Source organism: Protopterus annectens, chromosome 1.part0, assembly GCF_019279795.1.
Source record: "Protopterus annectens isolate FY-2018-M chromosome 1.part0, PAN1.0, whole genome shotgun sequence".
Lineage (NCBI taxonomy): Eukaryota > Metazoa > Chordata > Ceratodontiformes > Protopteridae > Protopterus > Protopterus annectens.
The window spans coordinates 1,114,542,578-1,114,564,180 of record NC_056725.1 but is presented as its reverse complement, the minus strand read 5'-3'; positions in this window follow the sequence as shown (position 1 = coordinate 1,114,564,180).

Sequence of the window (21,603 nt, the reverse complement as noted above, 5' to 3'; positions counted from 1 at the left end):
TTGTCTACATGCTCTGCACCTGCAAAGGGACAAAGACGTACTGCTGAGTAATGAATAGTATGTGAAGAAAGGGGCAATCTTTTCATGGGAACCACATATATGGATCATTAAGGTGTTCAGTGAGTAGATGGGTAGAGAAAATATAATTAAGTTAATCATATCTTTTGTTCCATTTTTTTTTTTTTGGTTAGGGAGTTTAAAAAAAAAAAGAGATATCCCTCTCCTGCTGATTAGGTGTTCACCAATAACTTTGTGGAATAATTGGATTATACATCATGAAAAAAGAATAATTATGGAAGGAATTGTCTGTGGTCTTTGATTTTTACAGCATTTTAATTCATGAAACTTTGTAAAAGATTGTGATTGTATGTAATGATTGTTTGTATATAGAGTATAGCTGCAGGTAATTGTATACTTTCACCATTGTAAGTTGTATTATATTAAAACTTTGTTAGTTTTTTTTTAAATGTTAATATAAATTACTGTCTTGGGTTATCGCCGAAAAGTGTCTATCGATGATTCCATTAACCCAGTTAATAATTGAAATAAATAATTCAATAAACAAATGAACAAATTATAAAAATAATATGTCTTAAACAAAGTAGTTAGATGAAAGGCAGAATTAACATGAAATGGGTAACATGCAGACAAGTGGAAATGATAAATCACATTTTTCTTTCAGGTCAGTTTGCCAGCTGATCCAAGATCCTGTCCTAGTCTTAGAATCATCAGATGGATATGTCTCTTTCAATTTTTTTAAAGCATGTGGTTAAGATTTTTTTACGTTTGGCTTCATTCAAATGGCAAAATACTACTTTAGATAACTTCATTTTCTAATTACTTTAGATTTCTGACTTTCTGTTCATAGTCATTTTAAAGGGTTATTGATTAAAATAATACAATTCCATTTTTCCAAAATTCCACAATCTGTATTAATGAGTAAGTCTTGTTTCCATAAATCAAAGAAATGTTAATAACTTCTCAGTGATTCAGCAAATTAGAATTAAAACATATTGCAGAAGTAAAATATTAATAAGGCAAGTGTACACTAGTGCAAGTAATAATATTTAAGAAGAACATGTATGCCTGACGTAAATATTACCACATTTTTTCTAAATTCCATATCTCTACAGGTTTACGTTATGTGACTGCTGCAATTTTAGATGGATTATAGAGAGGAAAAATACTGACCTTCATTTGAAATGTTAAACCTTATAAATATTTTTACTGGATACTTCATAGTAAATGCAAATATCACTCATCGCTTTTCTCTTGCTCTAAAAACAGCAGTTTAACATACCTAAAATAAAATAAATGTTAGAAATGTTTACAGTAAATAATAATAATAATAACAATAACAACAACAATAAAAATAATAATAATAATAATAATAATGCAATAAATATTTAGAAACAAATATTCAAATAATCTGAACCTGTACTGAATAACTCATTTATGACTTGCACATAATTTTTAAATCAGTGCATATAATTTAAAGTTTATAGAATTTCATCAGTGCTCTAAATCTGTTTTAATTTTTCAAATCAGTACAGAATAAAAAGAACAAAGACATTAATGTAAAGCTAATAAATGACTTACTTCTGCCACCTTATCATATCTTAATTTGTTATGTTTTACTCTTACTAGTTAATCAGTAGAAACTTAATAATGGAATGATCCTTAAAAGTAATCAGTAATGAAAATAAAGCATGACTATGTTTTTTAGCTCAGAGTATGAATGGATGTGCATATTTATGTACACACATATATATATATATATATATATATATATATATATATATATATATATATATATATATATACATTATTTTGCTTGCATTAATTAAATTTTTTTGTTTTTTTCCCTTCATATCTACATTGTCCTCAAACCAATGAAATGTCAAAAAATATTTTTATTAGTAATGCACATTCACCATGTTCCTATTTTATAATGCTACAACAGTGAATATAAATGAGACTTTTAATCATTAAGACAAATTTTAAATATATTTATAACTTTGAAGAGGAGGTATTTTTGCAATGTTGATGCAAGACCCTAATGATTGTCATTAGTTAATATTAAAATTAATAAACATTAAATATGCAAGAATGTATTCTTCGAAGCACTGCTGTTGGAAAATTTGACTTTCCACATAATAAAACTAGAATACTGCTCAGTCAGGGATAAACTTACTGAATGCTTTTTTGCTGGATTGCAGTGTTAGTTTCAGTAAACTGCTCATCTTGCATTTGTTCAGTGGCAAATTTAATAGCATGTTTCCAAAGAGGTGCTTGCAATAATGTATGTCAGCATCTGCTCTGTGTCCTATGTTTTTATAACCTTTCCTTTAAAAGGTGTATTATGTTGAAACTGTGGAATGGAACTTAATAGCCTTACTGCTTTGTCCTACTGCAACTGTCTTTAGATCAGACAATTATGCAGTTCTAACACATATATGATTCTTGCAGAGATGCCCATTTTAAGCATTATATCCTGACACCTCTTCTTATAGAATAAAACTCTTCACAGACATCGGTGAGTGACCCTGACATGCAGAGATCAGCAAGTTAATTTCAATTGCATAAAATTTTGACATAAAGCACTAATGGAATAAAGTACTGCTGATGAATAATGTAATTGTCTGGTTTTACCAAGGTGTGCTTAATAAAGTACTAAGCACGGCCTTGGGCTACAATAGAATGGCAGTAATGTATAAAACCACTTAGATACACAAGTCATAGCAAATAAAATGGCTAATGTACATTATAATTATTCCAATTATTTTCAATATTTGAGTATTGCTACAGCAAATATAATAAGGATGACTGCAAGTATAACATTGGCATGTAGCTCAATTATGTGGTAATTTTAGCTCTGCAGGGACAATTATATATATATAATTTAGTATGCCCACATCTGCACAGTCTACAAACTATCATATCATATAATAATTATTTTAATGGTAGAAATATGCCACAGATAGACAAATAAGTGAAAATGTGTAAAATAAAATACAGTACGATAATACCTCAATAACAAATGTGTAGTAAATGAGATCATTATAATTATTAGTGTCTGTAATACAGTACACAATAGTAATGCAATTTACACATGAATTTCAGCACTGACATTCACCTACTACAGATATTCTTGATATATTATAACATTTTACACACATATACCGATATGTATGTGTGTGTGTGTGTGTGTGTGTGTGTGTGTGTGTGTGTGTGTGTGTGTGTGTGTGTGTGTATGCATACATATATATATATATATATATATATATATATATATATATATATATATATATACATACATACACCTATGTTTGCATTTATGCTGACCCATAAATAATAGAAAACACAACACACACACATAATATATATGTATACATACATATGCACAAGCACATGTGTGTATGTGTGTGCTCTTCTGGATGTGCATGTCTCACACATATACAAAAAATATATATATATATATATATATATATATATATATATATATATATATGTATGCAAAGTCACCGATGATAAACATTATGTATTTAGAATTATGTAAACAAATTAATATATGCAAGTGTATTGAAAATTTTATTTTAAAATAGAACTCTAATATTATTCTGAAAATGAAATATGCCATGGAGCGCACTACTACCATGATTCATAATGTAGTTGATGTTTCTAGTGCTGTTTCTACATTTGCCTATACACATAGTCGTTATGTTTATATTTAAAACCAAACTTTATTTGTCATTCAGATATCATGAACAATAACTATGCTTTTCTTAAGCAATGTGAGTTAGCGTAAGTACTGGTTACTTAAACAACATGAGTCGGTGCTTATGTAGATTTTTGTTATATGAGCTGTATACACATGAAGTAATGTATTTATTAATATGTTAAATTATTATGAATAGAAATATGTTGTGAGGTGTGAAGTAGTAACTTTTTTATTTGTAAATTCAAAGATAACCTGTGTTCATTTCAAACTTTGTTTCATAAAATACATGTATTATATTAATATTTGATTCACATTTGTTTTATTATGTTGCCATTATGGCTTGTACAGACACATGGAGAATAATAAATATGCATCTGCTATCTGCATAATGAGATTTCTACCCAATGACTACAGTTCATATAAAAGACAGGGTGGCATGTTTTCAGCTTTAATGGGGATACTCAGAAAACTTCCAATCTTTTTTGACATTTCTTATAGCAAAATAAATCTGGTCTATGTTGGAGTATCTATTATGAAAATAAGAGAAGAGCAAGTCAATTATATTTCAATGACTGCATAGCCAGGGGTCCTCATTAAAATGATCAGAGATGCTGCAGTGTTGCTTTCCTGTATGTAACTACTGATTAAGTTGTATAAGACTGACATGGCCTTTTTTGGGAAAAAAAATAGTGTATGCCTTGGTGTCTAGCCAGCCAGAAATTGTTGACACTTACAGAAGTGAGATGCACACTCCATCATAAAGGAGAACTTAGTACTTATGGGGTCGTGGACTCCTGATTCTTTTAAGAATAGTTGCACTTGCCTTACTAAAGCCAATCAGACTTCAATTTTGCTGTGGATTGCATGAAACAAGCCTGCGGTTTGGTAGTGGTATGGGTACATTTTCCCTTATGCTGCCATCAAATAAGCCTGCATAGCTTAACAATTGCTTTAAGCATGTCTTTTACAGTTCAGTATCACGGTTCCCTATTTTGGCATTCATAGTTGCATGAAAGTTGCTTTACAGTTTTAGACTTATTAGGAGAACCCACCAATTTTTGCCAGAAAACTAAGTCCTTGGCTGTATTGCTTTTCATTATCACAGAAAATTATTGAATCACTGCCTCTAACAGTTTTATTTTTGTTCCCATGATGTCAATATAGTCATTATTATTATTATTATTATTACCATATTAGAGCTAAAAATAATTTGAAGGGATATTGTAGAGCATATTACAAAAGCATTATTATTTGCAGTGTGCATTTTACATCAAGCTGTGTAAGGCACTTCATCACTTCAAGAAAAGTGAATATATTTTACAGTTCAGATATAACAGGAGCAGATTATCAGTGTCATCTTGTTTTTTACTTAAGACTGTGTGCAGTGTTCTAAAGGAAACATTTCCTTAGACATTGGTTACTGACCAAAACAGCAGTAAAACCATTTTGCTTTATATGTTACAGTCTGCTGCCTCTGTAGTGCAGCTCTGACTTAATTAAGGGATATTTAATTATCCCATTAGGCCATTTCTTCTTAGCATATTGCACAAGTCATATCTTGTTAAAATATGTGGCGTATTAACAAATCTTTATGTCCATTTGTAAGATTAATGCAGAAATACCACTTCCAAGTGTAGTAGGTAAAAAGCAAAGTAAAGCTTTACCATACGTGCAGTCTTATTAGTTTTCTTCTTACCTGAAAACCTTTATTAGATATTCAGTATGTTATTAATTTAATGGTTTTATCTTATTTTAAAATGTCTTAACATAACACTCACAAATACACAGACACACAGACAGACAGACAGACAGACACACACACACACACACACACACACACACACACACACACACACACACACACACACACACACACACACACACAATATCAAGAAAGCTTCTTCTGCAACAAATAAAAACTGATAACCCACCAGGTACAGATGGCCTCTGTTCCTAGGTCATGTACCACTCTAGGGACTTCCTCACAACCCCACCATCCCCGAAATGCACCTTCAGTCTCTGGCTAACACAAAGTATCATGCCAAATATCCAGAAATAATCATTATCAACCCAATTCCAGAGCACTCTAACCTAACAAACTTCTCAGTACAGGCCACTCTGTATCCTTCCCACTATAGCCAAGCTGTTTAAACAATTATCTGTGTTTAGTTCACATTATACATTACTACCTGAAACCTTGTCTCCTATGAACAGCATGGATTCTGGTCCAGTTGTATGGACCCTTGTGCTTTGAAATCCTGTTAGCTATGGACATAGCCCAGCTCACTGGTACCATCTTTACTGAGCTTACAAAATCTTTTAACTTTGCTGCCTACAGCATCATCCTTCATCACTTACAACATCATGGAACTCATTAACAGAGACATTGGGAACCTCCAAACCTTGAACCTTATCCAGTTTGGTTTTGTTAAGGGCAGATCATGCCTCCTAAACCTGGTGGACTTCTTTGAGACAGTTACCAAGGCATTAGATGAGGGAAAGGAGGTCCACACAGCCTACCTAGACCTCGCAAAGGCTTTTGACACCATTCCCCATTGTAGAATTATAGACAAGCTCACCAGCTTGAACATAAACCCCTACGTCACGAGATGGGTTGCCAAGTGGCTCATGGATAGAACCCACATGGTGAGAGTTGCAGGCTCTATGTCCGACTCTAAACCAGTTACAAGTGGCATCCCCCAGGGCTCAGTCCTAGGACCCCTCCTGTTCGGTATATACTTCTCAGATGTACAGGCAAGCATAGGAGGACTATGGCTGACCAAGTTCACAGACGACGGCAAACTAGGGGCCATACTTGATTCTCCGGCTATTACAGACACCCTTCAGATGGGTCGCACTGAGATGGATACCTGGTGTCAAAATTATGGCCTCAAGCTAAATGCCAAAAAGTGCATAGTCATCCCCTTTGGAAAAAACAAAATACCCGCGAACTACCACATAGGTGGTAGTCCCCTAAATACAGAAAATGTAATAAGGGATCTGGGGACCCAAGTAGATAGTAATCTCTCCTTTGATAATCATATTGCCAAGGTGGTTAGAAAATCCTTCTATGTTGCCCACCTAATCACAAAAGGGTTCGCATTTAGAACAAAAGAGGATATTGTGCCTCTCTACTCATCACTCATTAGACCCATCATAGAATACAATGCCCCATTTGGGATGTACCTTACAAGACACCTGCAACAGCTGGAAAGGCCACAAAAGTACCTTACCAAGAGGATTACTGGCCTCAAACAGATGCCCTATGCAGCCCAACTCAGGAAACTCCAGCTGTACTCAGTTGCATACTGCTTACTCAGAGGTGATCTCTGCCTGACATACAAGGCCATGTCCAACCCAGAATTGATGGACATGCTCCACCTAAAAAAAAACAAATCCCAGAGAGCCACACACTCTAGAGATATAAACCTCACCACAACGATAAATAGGACATGCTGGAGGGATAGATTCTTATCCCAGAGACTCCCCATGCTTTGGAACAGGATTCCAATATACATCAGGCAGAGCCCCTCACTAACACTCTTCAAGAGAAAACTTGATGGGTGGATGGGAAACAGAAAATTTACCCCGGGGATCACTGCACTGGCTCTGCTGGACAGTGGCGCAGGGAACTAATGGCTCTGCTGGACAGAGACACAGGGAACTAATCTAAGGGGGTGGTGAAACAACACATTCTGGCTAGGCTTATAAATGCCCTTGGGCAGATAGCCTAGTACTTACCTATGAACCTATGAACAACAAATAATCATAAAGTCACAATTTTCTATCTTGCATTCAAAACTACCTCATCAATTGTCACTTTTTCATAAAAAAAATCCTAACGTAAACTCCCAAGCTGTATGCCTTCAAAAATAAATGCATATTTATTACCCTATTATTTTCCAACTTTAGACCTACTTCATTTTCCATCCTTCACTATACTATTTCCTAAAAAATTTCTGTACCCAACCTCCAAACAGACCTGCAGCAGATTTCCAAACCCTAATCCACTGAATTTAAAAAAAAATCTAATTTTCAACTCAAACAAAACCAAAACTATGATTTTGGGCACCAAACAGAAATGTAAAAAGTGCAAATTTATTTGCATGTCTTTGATTACAACAACATATCCACAGAAAATGCATCTTTTTTAAATACCTTGGAGATTTTTTTGATCCCTTCCTTAACATCTCCCTACAACTCAACTACACAAGGAAAAAGGTGAACTTTGTACTACTTTTAGGCCATTAAAATCTTATCCTTTCTTACTAACACCTCCAGACCAACCACAGGCAAAGGCATTCTACTCTCTCAACCTGAATACGGCCTCCCCTTAAAGCCTCAGCATCAAAAACAAACTTCCCATGCATTCAAATAATAACCAATAAAATCTGCAGATTTTATCTAGTCCCCCTATAAATGAACACTTCTGTAAAATACTAAAAAAAGCAAACTGGCTCCCTGTTCAACAAACGGTTGATGTTCTCCTAGTAACCCAGCTATTTACACTCTTAGTCAACCAGTCCTTGACTCCTGTAGCAGCAGAACTAATTAGACAAACTTTCTCTTCTAGACTTAGAAAGCACTGCCATGTTGCCCCCACTCTGTAACCCCCTCAAAGAGAGTTTTTTAATGTCTATAGCCCCTCAAGATATCTAAAGAAATAAGCAACAGAAGACTGGAGTGCCTAACAGAGTGCTGGGGTGAGTATACACGCATCATAATATCTTACTTTTAATATTAAAATTAATAGGGATTCATTTATTGACAGTCATAGCTATCCTGTAAAATGTTCATACACCAGTGCCTTTTCTGTCATCACTATCATAGCTCAAAGGGAGCAATATGGCTCTGCAATGTTATTAGTTTGTTTGTGTATGCATCCTCTTGTATATGTGACAAGTGTGTCAGGATACCAAGGCTCTCACCCACATAGTGGGGACACTTGTAGGTCATGTCCCCCACCTTCATAAGTTGTGTTATCATGAAAATATGAGGTTTATGTTTCTGTCTTTTTACTATACCTGCAGCATTATTGAGGGCAAATATTTATAATTATCATCATTATTGATTGGGTGGACATGTTTCAGTATATGACCTGTAAGTGAAATGTGTCTCTCAGCAGCATGTTTACTTTGGATATATGCTTTTGCCTAAGACATCATTACAATGTTTCAAGCTATAAACACCTATTGGTCTGTCTAAGTAGCTCATCACATTAATTTTGTCTGTCACACTGGAGCTGATGATGGTTGTTGGTTCATGTCTGCTTATCAGCTGTATATGCTAACAGCCTTCTTGTCTGCCTATCAGCTGTATATGCTAACTGCCTTCTTAAACTGAGAAGTGTCTTTTGGTCCAGTAAGTATATTAAGTTTAAGTGTATCATACCCAACATGCATAAGGTATTTTTGAGGTTCATTTTTTTCATTGCATTTGTACTTCTCTCCCCCATTGTTTATATCCCTTTTCTTACATACATTTGCTTTGTTTATTATTCTGTTGCACTGCATTTCTTTTACTATTATATGCAGCAGCACAATAACCTACACCCATCTCACTGGAAAGCTTGTCAACCTCGAGTCACATAGGTGACAGCAGCAGCAGTGGAAGCACCACCACCAGCTGAAGCAAACAGCACATCTGGGCCCAAACTTACCACTCCCACCTCCACACCTCCTGCCTACCTGCACCTACCACTTCGGAGAGCCCTACAAAGGATGCTTGTATAGTTGTACCTGCCAGTAGCAGTGCAGGTGGAGATGACACCTTTATCATCCTTCAGTAATGGCAGTCATTATGGGGAAGGAGGATGTACCCAAATCATCCAAATGCAGAACATCTTCCAGTGACTCATTGAGTCATGTCCCTGTCCAGCAATATCTCCATCATCTGAGACAGGGTCCAGTGGTGTCAGTACCCAGGGTGATGTGTCTCTGCTGAACCTACTCCACCCTATCCCCCTAACCTAATATTCTCCTACCCTTTGAAATCATTCCCACCCCTGTTGGTTGTTCAGTCCTTCTTTCACCATTGTCTTACCTTTGTTTGTCTAATGTCTCCTTCACCATTGTGTGACATCCCTCATTGTGACCACCATCATATCAGTCATGTTTATCTTCTCCTGTAACCTAACATAGTCCTCTTAACTTCTTCTTTCTTCCCTTGCTTCTTTGTTTCCTTTCCAACTTACCTTCTCTTTATGCATGAAAAATGGACAACTGTGCCATAAAAAAATAAATAAAAATACCACACCTTTCACATCTCCATCCTGTTCATTTCTTAGTTACTCTCATTCTGTTCTACCCACTGTTTGCTTACCCTTTTTATCTATTTTTCTTACTCCCATTTCCACCCTTTAATCTGGTCAAAAATACATAAGCACACCTCACACATGACCATGGTGGGTTTTCAAATCACTTATCTTTTATGCCCACACTGTGTATGACAGGTCATGAAGAGTACAATATATGCCTTATTACAACTGATGAGGACTGATACAGGTCATTATAAAGCAATGATGAAGAACAGCCACTGTCATGTACTACGTATATTGGCCCTAACTGGTAATGGACATGCAAATGAGCTGAGCATCATTACACAGCATTTTTACATATGCAACACAGGATAAAGCTGAAGCCATTAGCTTGACTGCTTCCATGGCTCAGTCTGTAAATGCAGTGCTTTCTAGAGTGGAAGTGAAGAGTACTTTGGGTCCATGTCCCCTCAGGGTTGAATGCTTTTTATAGCTTTTATGCAAATGCGTAACAATCACCTGTTATGTGCTTCACTGATAGTTTCAGTGTGACTTCTTCCACGGATCAGTTTATATATCAAGTGCTTTATAGAGTGTAGGTGAAGAGGGTGGAGGTTTTGAGTCCCATCAGAGTTGTATGGTTGCTTTTTTCATGACATTCACATTAGTAGTTTACAGTGATCAGACTCTGCTGATGTCATAACTGCATTTGGGCAAAATATTTTATTACTTTTCTGTACCAAACACTTCATGTTTTTTTCACCTTTTTTAACTTCAGTTACTTGAGGCTATGTGTGTGTATGTGTGAGTGTGTGTATTATATCTCCTTTTCCATTGTCTTTTACATCCCTCTACACTCCTACCTTAATCATATTTCCCTAACTACTCTCTACAAGTACATTCTTTGCATATTCGTATCCTTGAGTTAAAGAATACACATCAGCACACAAATCTTATAACCAGCTGTGAGGTGCATGCAGGTTCGCGTTGAGAACCCTTAAGGCACGTGCTCGATGTACGGGTACTACTGCTACTCATACTTAACAGTGGCTATAGCTCAGTCAAATATAATCTTCCTGCATATTTCTCCTATGACCTTGAGGATCTGCTCATCATACAGACGTGCTGGCCATCAACATTCTTAATGACCTTGAGAGCTCACCACGCATGCATACCAAGCAGCGTCAAGTTGTCTGTGATTGAGAATCAACATATGTGAATACCCGGGTTAGCATCTACCTTTTTAAATAATCTCGTAATAGAACTGTAATGTAATACAACATTATAATGTGGCATTCTATTTGTGAGTGACTGCATGCCAAGAAGAAAACAAAGTATGCAGTTATATATCATTTCTACTGGCAAGTTAAATGTCTTCAAAGCCAGTTTAACACTCAGAAATGTGAAGACCTTGAGTTACTTGGTTTTGAGTAAACAAAGTGTAGCTGATGTTTAAGATATACACTTTAGGGAGAAAGTAGCCCTGACCAAGCAATTATAAATGGGAACTGAATATGAGTCTTTCTTTTTCACATATTGGTAATCCATAAAGTCAGCACATGGAGAAAGAAAAAGATAGGACAGAAGGTAAAGGTGTCATAAAAGAAAACATAAAAACAGCAAGTGTTAAGAAGCAGATAATAAAGAAGACAGTACACTTCAAACACAACAAGCAGCAGAAGTAAGGCTTGAATAATACAGAAAGAAAATGTTCCAGAAAGCTGAAATGTGGAAGAGATACATAGGCTAGGGAATGTAAGATGGAAACAACTTAACAGATAAAATCTCTCTATCTCTTCTGTGGAGCTTATCAAAACTTCTTTAGTCAGCTTTGCTAATCAGCATTTTTGACTAGTTCTGGAAAAATCACAAAGTCTTCTTAAAGGGGAATTTTATCACCTTTATTTCTCCTTATACCCATGTTTCAGTGCTGCTGGGTTTGATTAGAACTATAACAGAGGTACAGGCAGACACTGCAGCCACGTGTGCATGTGCATGATGAGTCTGATCCCCCACAAGAACATTCCACCAAATGTAAGTTTGATGACTCAGTTGTCAGTTCAGATTGCATTCCATATATGTTTTTGGTAAGCTGACCTTAACTATTTTCTTTTCACTGACCAACTCAGAAAGATTTCCCCCCATGATATATTAACTTTCAACCTCTTAGTACAAGAAATCTGGAAAAAGCCTAAAATAAAGGTGGGACAGAGGCGTAAAATAGGGACAGATTTTAAATATTGCTCTTATAAATATAGAAAGTTGCTAGAATTACAATATTTGTGTTAGCATGCATTTTCAGAAGGATATGAAGTCTAAAACTCAAATGTGTGTTATTACGTAGTGACTTTAATCATCAGTGATTTGCCAGAAAACCACAAATTTTATGAGGAATGGACCAAAAATATGAGGAAAAAATCTGGACATTCTGCAAACATCTGTCCAGTTGATAGGTAATATTGAGAATCAAGAGATTCACAGAAGTGGGTAACCTGTGTTTGGAACCTTTCAAGGCCTATATGAAACACAAACTCCAGAGCATTTGCATGAAACCAATATATATATATATATATATATATATATATATATATATATATATATATATATATATATATATATATATATATATATATATCAACTCAGTTTTCCAGTAATATTTAGATAATTTGGAGATTAAGCTTGTCTAATAAAACCAGAATATTTATTCTATAGAGTAGATATGATTGGCAATAACAAATGCTACCTTCTAATACACTTGAACTTAAGAATAATAATATTGACACAGGATGCCTATTAGCTCTAGAGTTTTTGTCTGTTTTCAGCCCCAGTAAGTCTCTTAGCATTACTCTTTGTAGTGTTTTAAAAGCCAGGCATGATTTCCCCCATAGTGCCAACAGGTTATACTGTATATGTTAATGTACAATAGCACTGAGTGATACTCCAGATGAATACAAGCTGGTATTTGTTTTGTAAATCTACTCTGTATTAGCTTTAGCAACTAGAAGTCAATTTTGAAGTAACCAAAAAACTAGAATTATACTCTGTAATGGACAAATCAGACAGAGAAATAGATCAATAAGTGTTCTGCTTTATTATTCACTTTGTATATCATATCATGCATTTATTGTGTTTACCCCTAGCTGAGAGTGAAATAGGTCCCATGGGATCAGTGCTCTACCCGGTTAACAAATTCAAAATAAAATGAAAAATAAATAAACTGTGATTTTGATTCTGTAGTTAAAACTGACCTCAATGAAAGCCTTAGTTGTTGAAGGCCTTTATTTCTGTCTCTAGAGACATGTTTAGTGTATTGTAACTTATTTTTCCATATTTCTATGTTCTTAAGGACTCTTACTAGTTCAAGGATAGCACCATTTCAGCTGACTGTCATGCATGCTGCTACATTACCTAATCTCCTCACCTTACATTTTTTATACTGAAAGCAAGACAAGAACAAGTAATCCAGTCTTTCAGTAGCTCTAAATAATTATTAAAATGTGTAATGCATGAGCTTCTACTTACTGCAGTCTCTATTCTGATGTTGTAAGCATTCAGAATAACTTAGAACTGTAAATAAAATTAAATTAAATAAACTGAGATCCTTGGGGTACACTTCATTTTATCAGTGTCCAATCTGAGTGACATTCATGCATGGTGACCTTTTGTGATCTTTGAGCATGTTACTTTTTAACCCATTGAATTGCATGAGGGCTGATATTATGTGAAACCATACTTTTTGCAAGAATTGTGTGGCCCAGAGTATGGAAAGCCTTTCCTGACTCGAAGTTCATTAAATAGTCACCCAGTCTCCACTAATGAAGAATAAAAATGGTGATACCTTCTCAAAAATAATGTTTTCACAAGGGAGGTAAGTCCACCTGAAATCCCATGTGTGGGATCTTCATACACAGTGCCCTCCATTATTGATATATACACTAACTCCAGGGTTGCTTGTAAGTAGTGAAAGGAGAAAAATCTCCAAAATAAAACATGCTGTATAGTCTCACACAAACAAAGCAATGCCACACTACAAAGAAGATAATAGGCAAAACCTTGGAAAATAAGAGCAATAATAACATTGAGACATTAGAAACTGATCAAATTTCCCTGACTGAGTCATATGGAGTGCATTGAAAGAAGGGAATTGTATATGAGACTGGTGATGGAGTTATGGCAAACCATGAGCACATTGAAAGAAGGGAATTGTATATGAGACTGATGATGGAGTTACGGCAAACCATGAGCGCCTTGAAAGAAGGGAATTCTATATGAGACTGGTGATGGAGTTATAGCAAACCATGAGTGCATTGAAAGAAGAGAATTGTATGTGAGACTGACGATGGAGTTACGGCAAACCATGAGCGCATTGAAAGAAGGGAATTGTATATGAGACTGGTGATGGAGTTATGGCAAACCATGAGCACATTGAAAGAAGGGCATTGTATATGAGACTGGTGATGGAGTTATGGCAAACCATGAGCACATTGAAAGAAGGGCATTGTATATGAGACTGGTGATGGAGTTATGGCAAACCATGAGTGCATTGAAATAAGGGAATTGTATATGAGACTGGTGATAGAGTTTTGGCAAACCATGAGCACATTGAAAGAAGGGACTTTTATATGAGACTGATGATGGAGTAATGGCAAACCATGAGCACATTGAAAGAAGGGAATTATATATGAGACTGGTGATGGAGTTATGGCAAACCATGAAGGAGAGAAAGGACAACAGGAAACCTGACCCTAAACTTTACTTATTGTGTGGTTTGCTTCCTACACGTCCCACTTAATTACAAAAGGCCATCAGTAATTCAGGGGAGTTTCATTGTTATCCTTTTGTCTTTAGTGATTCCCCATCAGATAATTTGGTCATTTTAATTGCTCCCAAATTATGTTCTATCAAATAGTATATGACATATATATTATGAACTTCCTTAGTAAGGCGGTGATTAATAATGTTTTATTAGTTTGGTCTGTTTCTCTTTCAATGAGCCTTTATACTTTGTGTCTCCTACAACACCTTTGCAAGATATTTAAAAAAAAAGTAAAACAGCCCTTGCTTAGCTAAGACAATAAATGAAAAGAAGTCAGCTCAAAGTAACTCTACACTAAATTAAGCTAAATCCAAGAGTACTCCAGTGGTGGCACACTGATAAGTTATGAGACTTTTGTTTTATTCTTTGGTTCAGCTTCAGAAATAAATACTGAGTAACTAGTATATACTTATTTCTGTATTTCTCTGAGACCTGTAGCTGAAAAGTACAACTGAATGCATATGCATGCCTAGCAGCTTTGTTTCTTCTTTATAAATCCATGAGGAAAAACTGCACCAAGAAAAAAAAAATAACAAAATATTCCTGTTCTTTGCTTAGAGTCTAACAATACAAATATATGAAGTTCTTTTTTTTTTTTAACTGCCCCCTCAGGTGACCTACTGGTCCCTGAAACCATCTCATATTTGACTCATTCATCCCTCCTCAGGGATCCTGACTGGGCCAACTGGGTAGACACATCAAACCCACTAACTTCCTTCCTGTTTCACTTTGGGCTATTAGGCAGGGTGAGGGTTCTATGACCATTAATTTCCTGCATACCTCTCAACCTCTTAGAGCAAAAAATCTGGACAAACCCTAAAATGATGGGGGGACAAATAGGGACAGATTTTAATTATTGCTCATACAAACTAGCATGGATTTTCTGAAGGATGTGGAGTCTGAAACAAATGTTTGTCATTATTTTATGACTTCAATCCTCAGCTATTTGCCAGAAAAGTACAGATTTTAGGAGGAACACACCAAAATATGAGGCAAAAATCTGGACATTCTGTGAAAATCTGTACAGTTGAGAGGTATGATTCCCTGACAGGGCACATCAGCTTCCTTATTCAAGGTGGAAGTTGGTCTCATTCTCCCTTTCCAGTGTGAGAGCTGTTGCTCATTCATTCCCTGGTATACACACCTCCATGTACATGCCATTATCAGGCTTGCTGTGTACACCTTACACTGCTATGCAGCAAGTGCTCACCGGGTCGGAATAGGAGCCACCCAAGAGAGAGTTGCCACCTTCCTCCCAAAATATGCTAGCCTATGGCAGCTGTTCACTTCCATTTTCCTGGTCTGTTCCCTCCAGCGCTGCTAACTAAGCCAAGATCAGTTGGATAACAGTTAATACTCCATCTTTCTGTGCCATAAAATTGTGTTTACATGTGTAAAGTTCTTCAACTAATTTGCTACAGTGTGAATAAACTATGGTTCTTTTCTTCTGTATCTGGGAACGGTTAATGGTGTGACATTCCAGTCTATTTTTGTATCACTTAAAGTCTGCAGATTTCTACAGTCTGAGCCTTGGCTTTGCATCACGTTTTACCTCTTTATTTTCAGCTTGAATTTTATTGTACTCTTCTTCCTTTTTTTAATCCCATTCCTTCCTTCGTTATATCCATATGCTGCCTTCCCCATATCGATATCCATAGACTGCCTCAGAACCATCTGTATAATGCATTATTCTGTCATTCCCCTCCCAGTGAGATTGTCTTACCTCCTGCCATCTACCATACTTTTCTAACAAAACTATCAGATTTCTTTTGCTTCTTTATCCCCTCGACTTTTTATTTCTGCCACCCTTACACCTCCATCATCACAATTTTGTAAACTTAAATAAACATCATGCTTCTGGTGGTAGTACTCATCTTATATCCCCCATTACTGTAACTTATACCCCTGTTCTTTCTTGTATATTAGACATGTACAATTGCTTTGATATTTTTGCCAATACACCATATTAATATAATTGCATTATGCTTTAACTTTACAAATAATCCATTTTGAGGTTCATAGGTTTATAGGTTCATAGGTTTACATTTTTGCTACTAGACCATTTGAACCTCAAAATAAGTAATTCTATAAAGGGTAAATGAGCTAGACCTGGAGTAAATTTATGGTTTCTCATATATTGTTTTATGGTATGTTTGAAGATTGTGAAGGACAGGTTTTGCTTTATAGAAAGTAGGACTCTCTTCAAAAGGTGGGGAATTCATTGGGATAGATATCTGTCATAATACAGGGATCATTTCCAGGCCTTTTCCTGTTAGGAAAATATTTTGGAGACATTCAAGCCAATATCTCAGAAGTGTGGTTGACCAAGTTTGTTGATGACTGCAATCTAGGGCTGTAATATGTCCCTGCTTGGTGTACCGAAAAATGACATCAAGCTAAATGTAAAAAAAGCACAGCATAGTATCATTCAACAAAAAGCTAGTCTCACCTCATATTTTATAAATAACATTCCTCTTCAGACAAATACAGTCATAAAACACCTGGGCACTTATGTGACAACTCTCTCTCTCATTCAGTCATTATGTTTCCATCATAGTCAGAACATCCTTCTTTATGGCCCGGTTAATCTTGAAAGGAATAGATTCAAGATCCAAAAAAGTCAAATTACAACTATACTATTTGGGTCTATAGTACACCCTTGAAAACCCCTTTCAGTGAATTGCTCTACACCAAATGATAACTAGCGAAATTTAGCTCCCATGAATGGTCATTTCAGCAAAGGTTTTCCTAGGGGAAAAAATAACACTTGGCCATCAGTGGGAATTTGCCATTTTCCCCACTGTAGTGCGATCTTGGAGTTGGCATATTTAGTTAGGGGTGTGTGGGAGTTCACAGCCCCCCACATTGGGGGGTGCAAAGCCCCCCACTTTGAAAAGTTTTAAATTTTGTCTGGTTTTAGGTTGGCCAAGCTTTTTTTTCCCCTAGGAAAAAAATTGAATGGAATGGCCATTCAAGGGAGTTAGATTTCACTGGTTATCCTTCAGTGAACAGTCAGTCACTAAAAGGGGTATTCGCAGACGTAATATAGACCCTGCTCTTTCCTTATTAGATCCATTTTTGAAAATAATGGCCTTTGGTATGTACAATCCAAGTATATCACTCAACTAAAAGCCCCCAAAAATTTCTAACCAAGAAAACTAAAGGCCTTAAATCATTCAGCTATCCTGATAGTTAAGACATCTCTCCTTATACTGATGTACTGGCTGTTTAAAAGTGACCTGTGTCTGACCTTTTGAGCAATGAAAGACCAAAGCCTATTTGACCTGTTTCTTATCCAAATGAGTAGTTCTATGAGCAACCATATGAATGACCTAACTCTAGGCAAACAAATAAACAAGACTCACTGAAGGGATAGTTTCCTAACACAATGTATTCCCATCCTATGGAATAAGTTACAACTACAGGTCAACAAGGTACTACTTTGGTTACCTTTAAGGTTAGTCTTGACAACTGAATGGGTGACACAAAGTTACACCAAGCTTATGCACAGCTCTGCTCAGTTTGGGAGCTGAGTGTTATTGAGTGCTTGACAAATGTGGTAAGAATGTTAAGGTAGTCTACTTAAATTTGTGCACAATTAGGTATTTTAAGGTCTCTGTGATAGCTTTCCTAGTATTTTTTCTATGTCCCTATGTATTAACAAATACTATTTATGCCACGATATAGATGTAGGCCTCTGGAGCTAGTATTTCTGTTGCTATTAGTTTTACATGTATGTAGTTGATCAAATAAGACCAGGAATTTCACAGTTCTTTAGGCCAGGCACAAATCACCCTGAAGGAGTCTGTGATACAGATAAAAGACACATGTTTTTAGGTTCTGTATGTAACTAGGGGAACCTCATACCCAAAAATATTTTACTGAGGAACCACATTTTTTTTTCTAGATGAGTTAGGTATTTAAACAGGTGCCTAGGAAATAGTACATTACATTGTAGAGTGTCACTGATAAGGGGTGATTAGAGGGGAATAATGACCTTTTTGATGGGAGAGAAGATGTCTTTAGCAATTAGTTATTCCACACCATGAGTTTGTCCAAGTCAGGCCATCTTGGAGGGTCTGAGTGCCTTTAGGGTACCTGCTGATGGCTTCAAGCTTACAGTCATTCACAAATCTTGCCAAGCAGTGGCCTTTAATGCCAGACATGACATCAGAGAAATCAATACTAAATACAAGTGATCTCAAAATAAAGACCTGGAGTATGTCCCTGGTAATAAGTATCATAAAGGATAGTGGGCTATTAACTCTAATAAACTTGTATTCATCAGTGAGCCCAGTTGACAGTACAGTGGATTACACAGGGATTTGTATTGAGTTTGACCAGTTTGTATTTGATGCCAGAGTGAGGTATTGTGTCAAAAGTCTTCGCAAATCAAGGAAGGCAATGTGTGCATGGTATCAGTCTCATATGGTGACTCTTTGACTCTTTCAAAGAAGTCAAGTAGATTTAATATGCATGACATACTTTTTCCTAACCAACATGATTAGGGACTGGTGGTTTTAGGTTCCCTATATCCCTGTTTTATGAAGGCAAAGACAAAGTTTTCTATTATCTTGTAAGTGATGCTTGTAAGAAGGAAAGATGTTTAGCCTTCAGAGTCCATAGTGGAGCTTTGTTTGTTGAGGGGACCTAATACAATTGGTTTTCATTCTTTTGGTGCCATCTGCCATGTTATCTGAAACCATATAGCTGGTGTTTTTAATGACGGAGAAAGCTTTTATTATCCTTTCAGAGGGAATCACTTTAGAAAGGGCAGTAAAGACTCAGTACTTTGTAATGGGAAGTCTGGAGGCAACAAAGGTGAAAACCTGGAGCTGAATTTATCTGCAAAGATGTTAGGTATCCTCAGGGTTTCAGTAGATGATGCCATTAGAGATAAGCTCAGAGCAATTATGGGTATTGCTTCTGAGGTCCTTTCTGCAACTAAAGAATGCTTGGTGGTTATCGTTTACTGGCAAAGCAATTTTTTTCTCCTACATAGCTCTGCAGGACTTGATATTGTCTCTGAGTTATTTGTTAAACCTACTGATGTATATTATAATGCAATCTTTTTATATTTTATTCTTTAGGACTATGGGCTTTTTCTCCTTTTACTGGAAATGCTTGTTTTATAGTTGAGTTCCACCAGAGGGGGTTGCTTTAAAATTTGCTTTTATTGTCACAAATAGGAACATGAGCATATTTTCAAGAGTTGAGAAAATTCTGTAAATTTTAGGTATATGAGATGGCATTTCTTACAAAGTCATTGAATAGTGGGGTTCTATTGAACTGTCTCAAGTCATCATTAAGAGTGAGATGACTGGCCTTGGAAAAGTCACAAAAGATGGTTAGGTTGGTTGTTGACCTTTACTGGGACTGTATGCTGAATAAAGCAGTGTGGTGATATGATCTGACCAGTGAGGGTATGATAATTGGATAAACTATAGGGGTTTTGTTGCATTTATGAGGACAAGATCAATTATGATGATGCCCTTAGTGGGAAAAGGTACTGTATCATACAGGGAGCTTGCAGTAATAAAGTCAAGGAAGCACTGACCATATTTATTTGTTGAGGCATAGTTGTGATAGTTTATAGTGTAGAAGGGTAATTAAAGTCCCCTGGAAGATGGTATTTTGGTTAATAGACAGGGTATCTAGTTTATGTAGGTATGTATAAAGATTTATGGTTGTTATGGACAGGGTTCTGTAGTAGGTCAGGGTGTAATATGAAGACTTCTTTACTGATATTAGGATATTAAGGAGTTTAAGTTCATCATTATCCTTGTCAGTTAGTCTGGAAGTGGAGGTGTTTTGAATAAAGACAGACATGCACTCACCAGTGTTTCTGTCATTTGTACATGTGAACAAAGAAACTAGATAATGAGGTAATGTTGTCACTGTTCTGGAAAGAAATTTTAGTGGCAACAGAAATATTCATGCTTCCAAGAGTGAAGAAGATCTTAAGGGAGGACATTTTCTTATTAAGGGTCCAATCATTATGCAGTGTTGCATTTATATTTACCAGATATGAATTGATATTGTCTAGATTGGTAGCTTAAATAATTAGGCATTGCCTAAAAATGGAACTACAGGGATAGAAAAAGTCTTTGCCAGTAAGCAAAAGCCCTAATAAGATATGTACAGACATGAGGTGGCAAGAGATGCTAGGATAGGGTGCAAGTGGCTGCCTTCCTGGGTGCAAATGATTAGATTGAAAAACACTTTAAATGCCAAAAGATTTAATAGAGTAAAGCTTTCGGGTTAACCACCCTTCATCAGTACACAAAATTAATGAAGCTCATAAACATTTAAATAGGGACACCAATAAAATCACATGATTCAGCCAGCCTATCCTAACATTATTAACTAACAAATATTTAAATTACTTCATTCAAAATAGCTTTCAACATTTTTAAAAAAACATCTAAAATATTTAAAACTTAATACTTGTTCTTATAAATACATATACATATATAAACACACACAATGGCAGCGATTAAGCTTTCAAGCTTATTTGGAGTTGGGTGTGATACCACGAGGGTTAAAAATATTAAAAATGCCCTCATATGGAAACACATACATGGACTTGCTTGTGCAATGGCAACAGCTTAATTTGGAATTAAGCTCGAACTATATGAAGCTAATAAATAATTTTTTTGAGCCTGTGGAGAAGAACTTAATGGAGGAGATCGACGAACTTGAAAATGATATCCTAAATATGCCATGCTTTGAGAACTGTAATGGACAATATCAAGCCTTTCTAGATCGTATACAATCCTTAGATGTTAAATTAGAGCCAAAGAAAAAAGT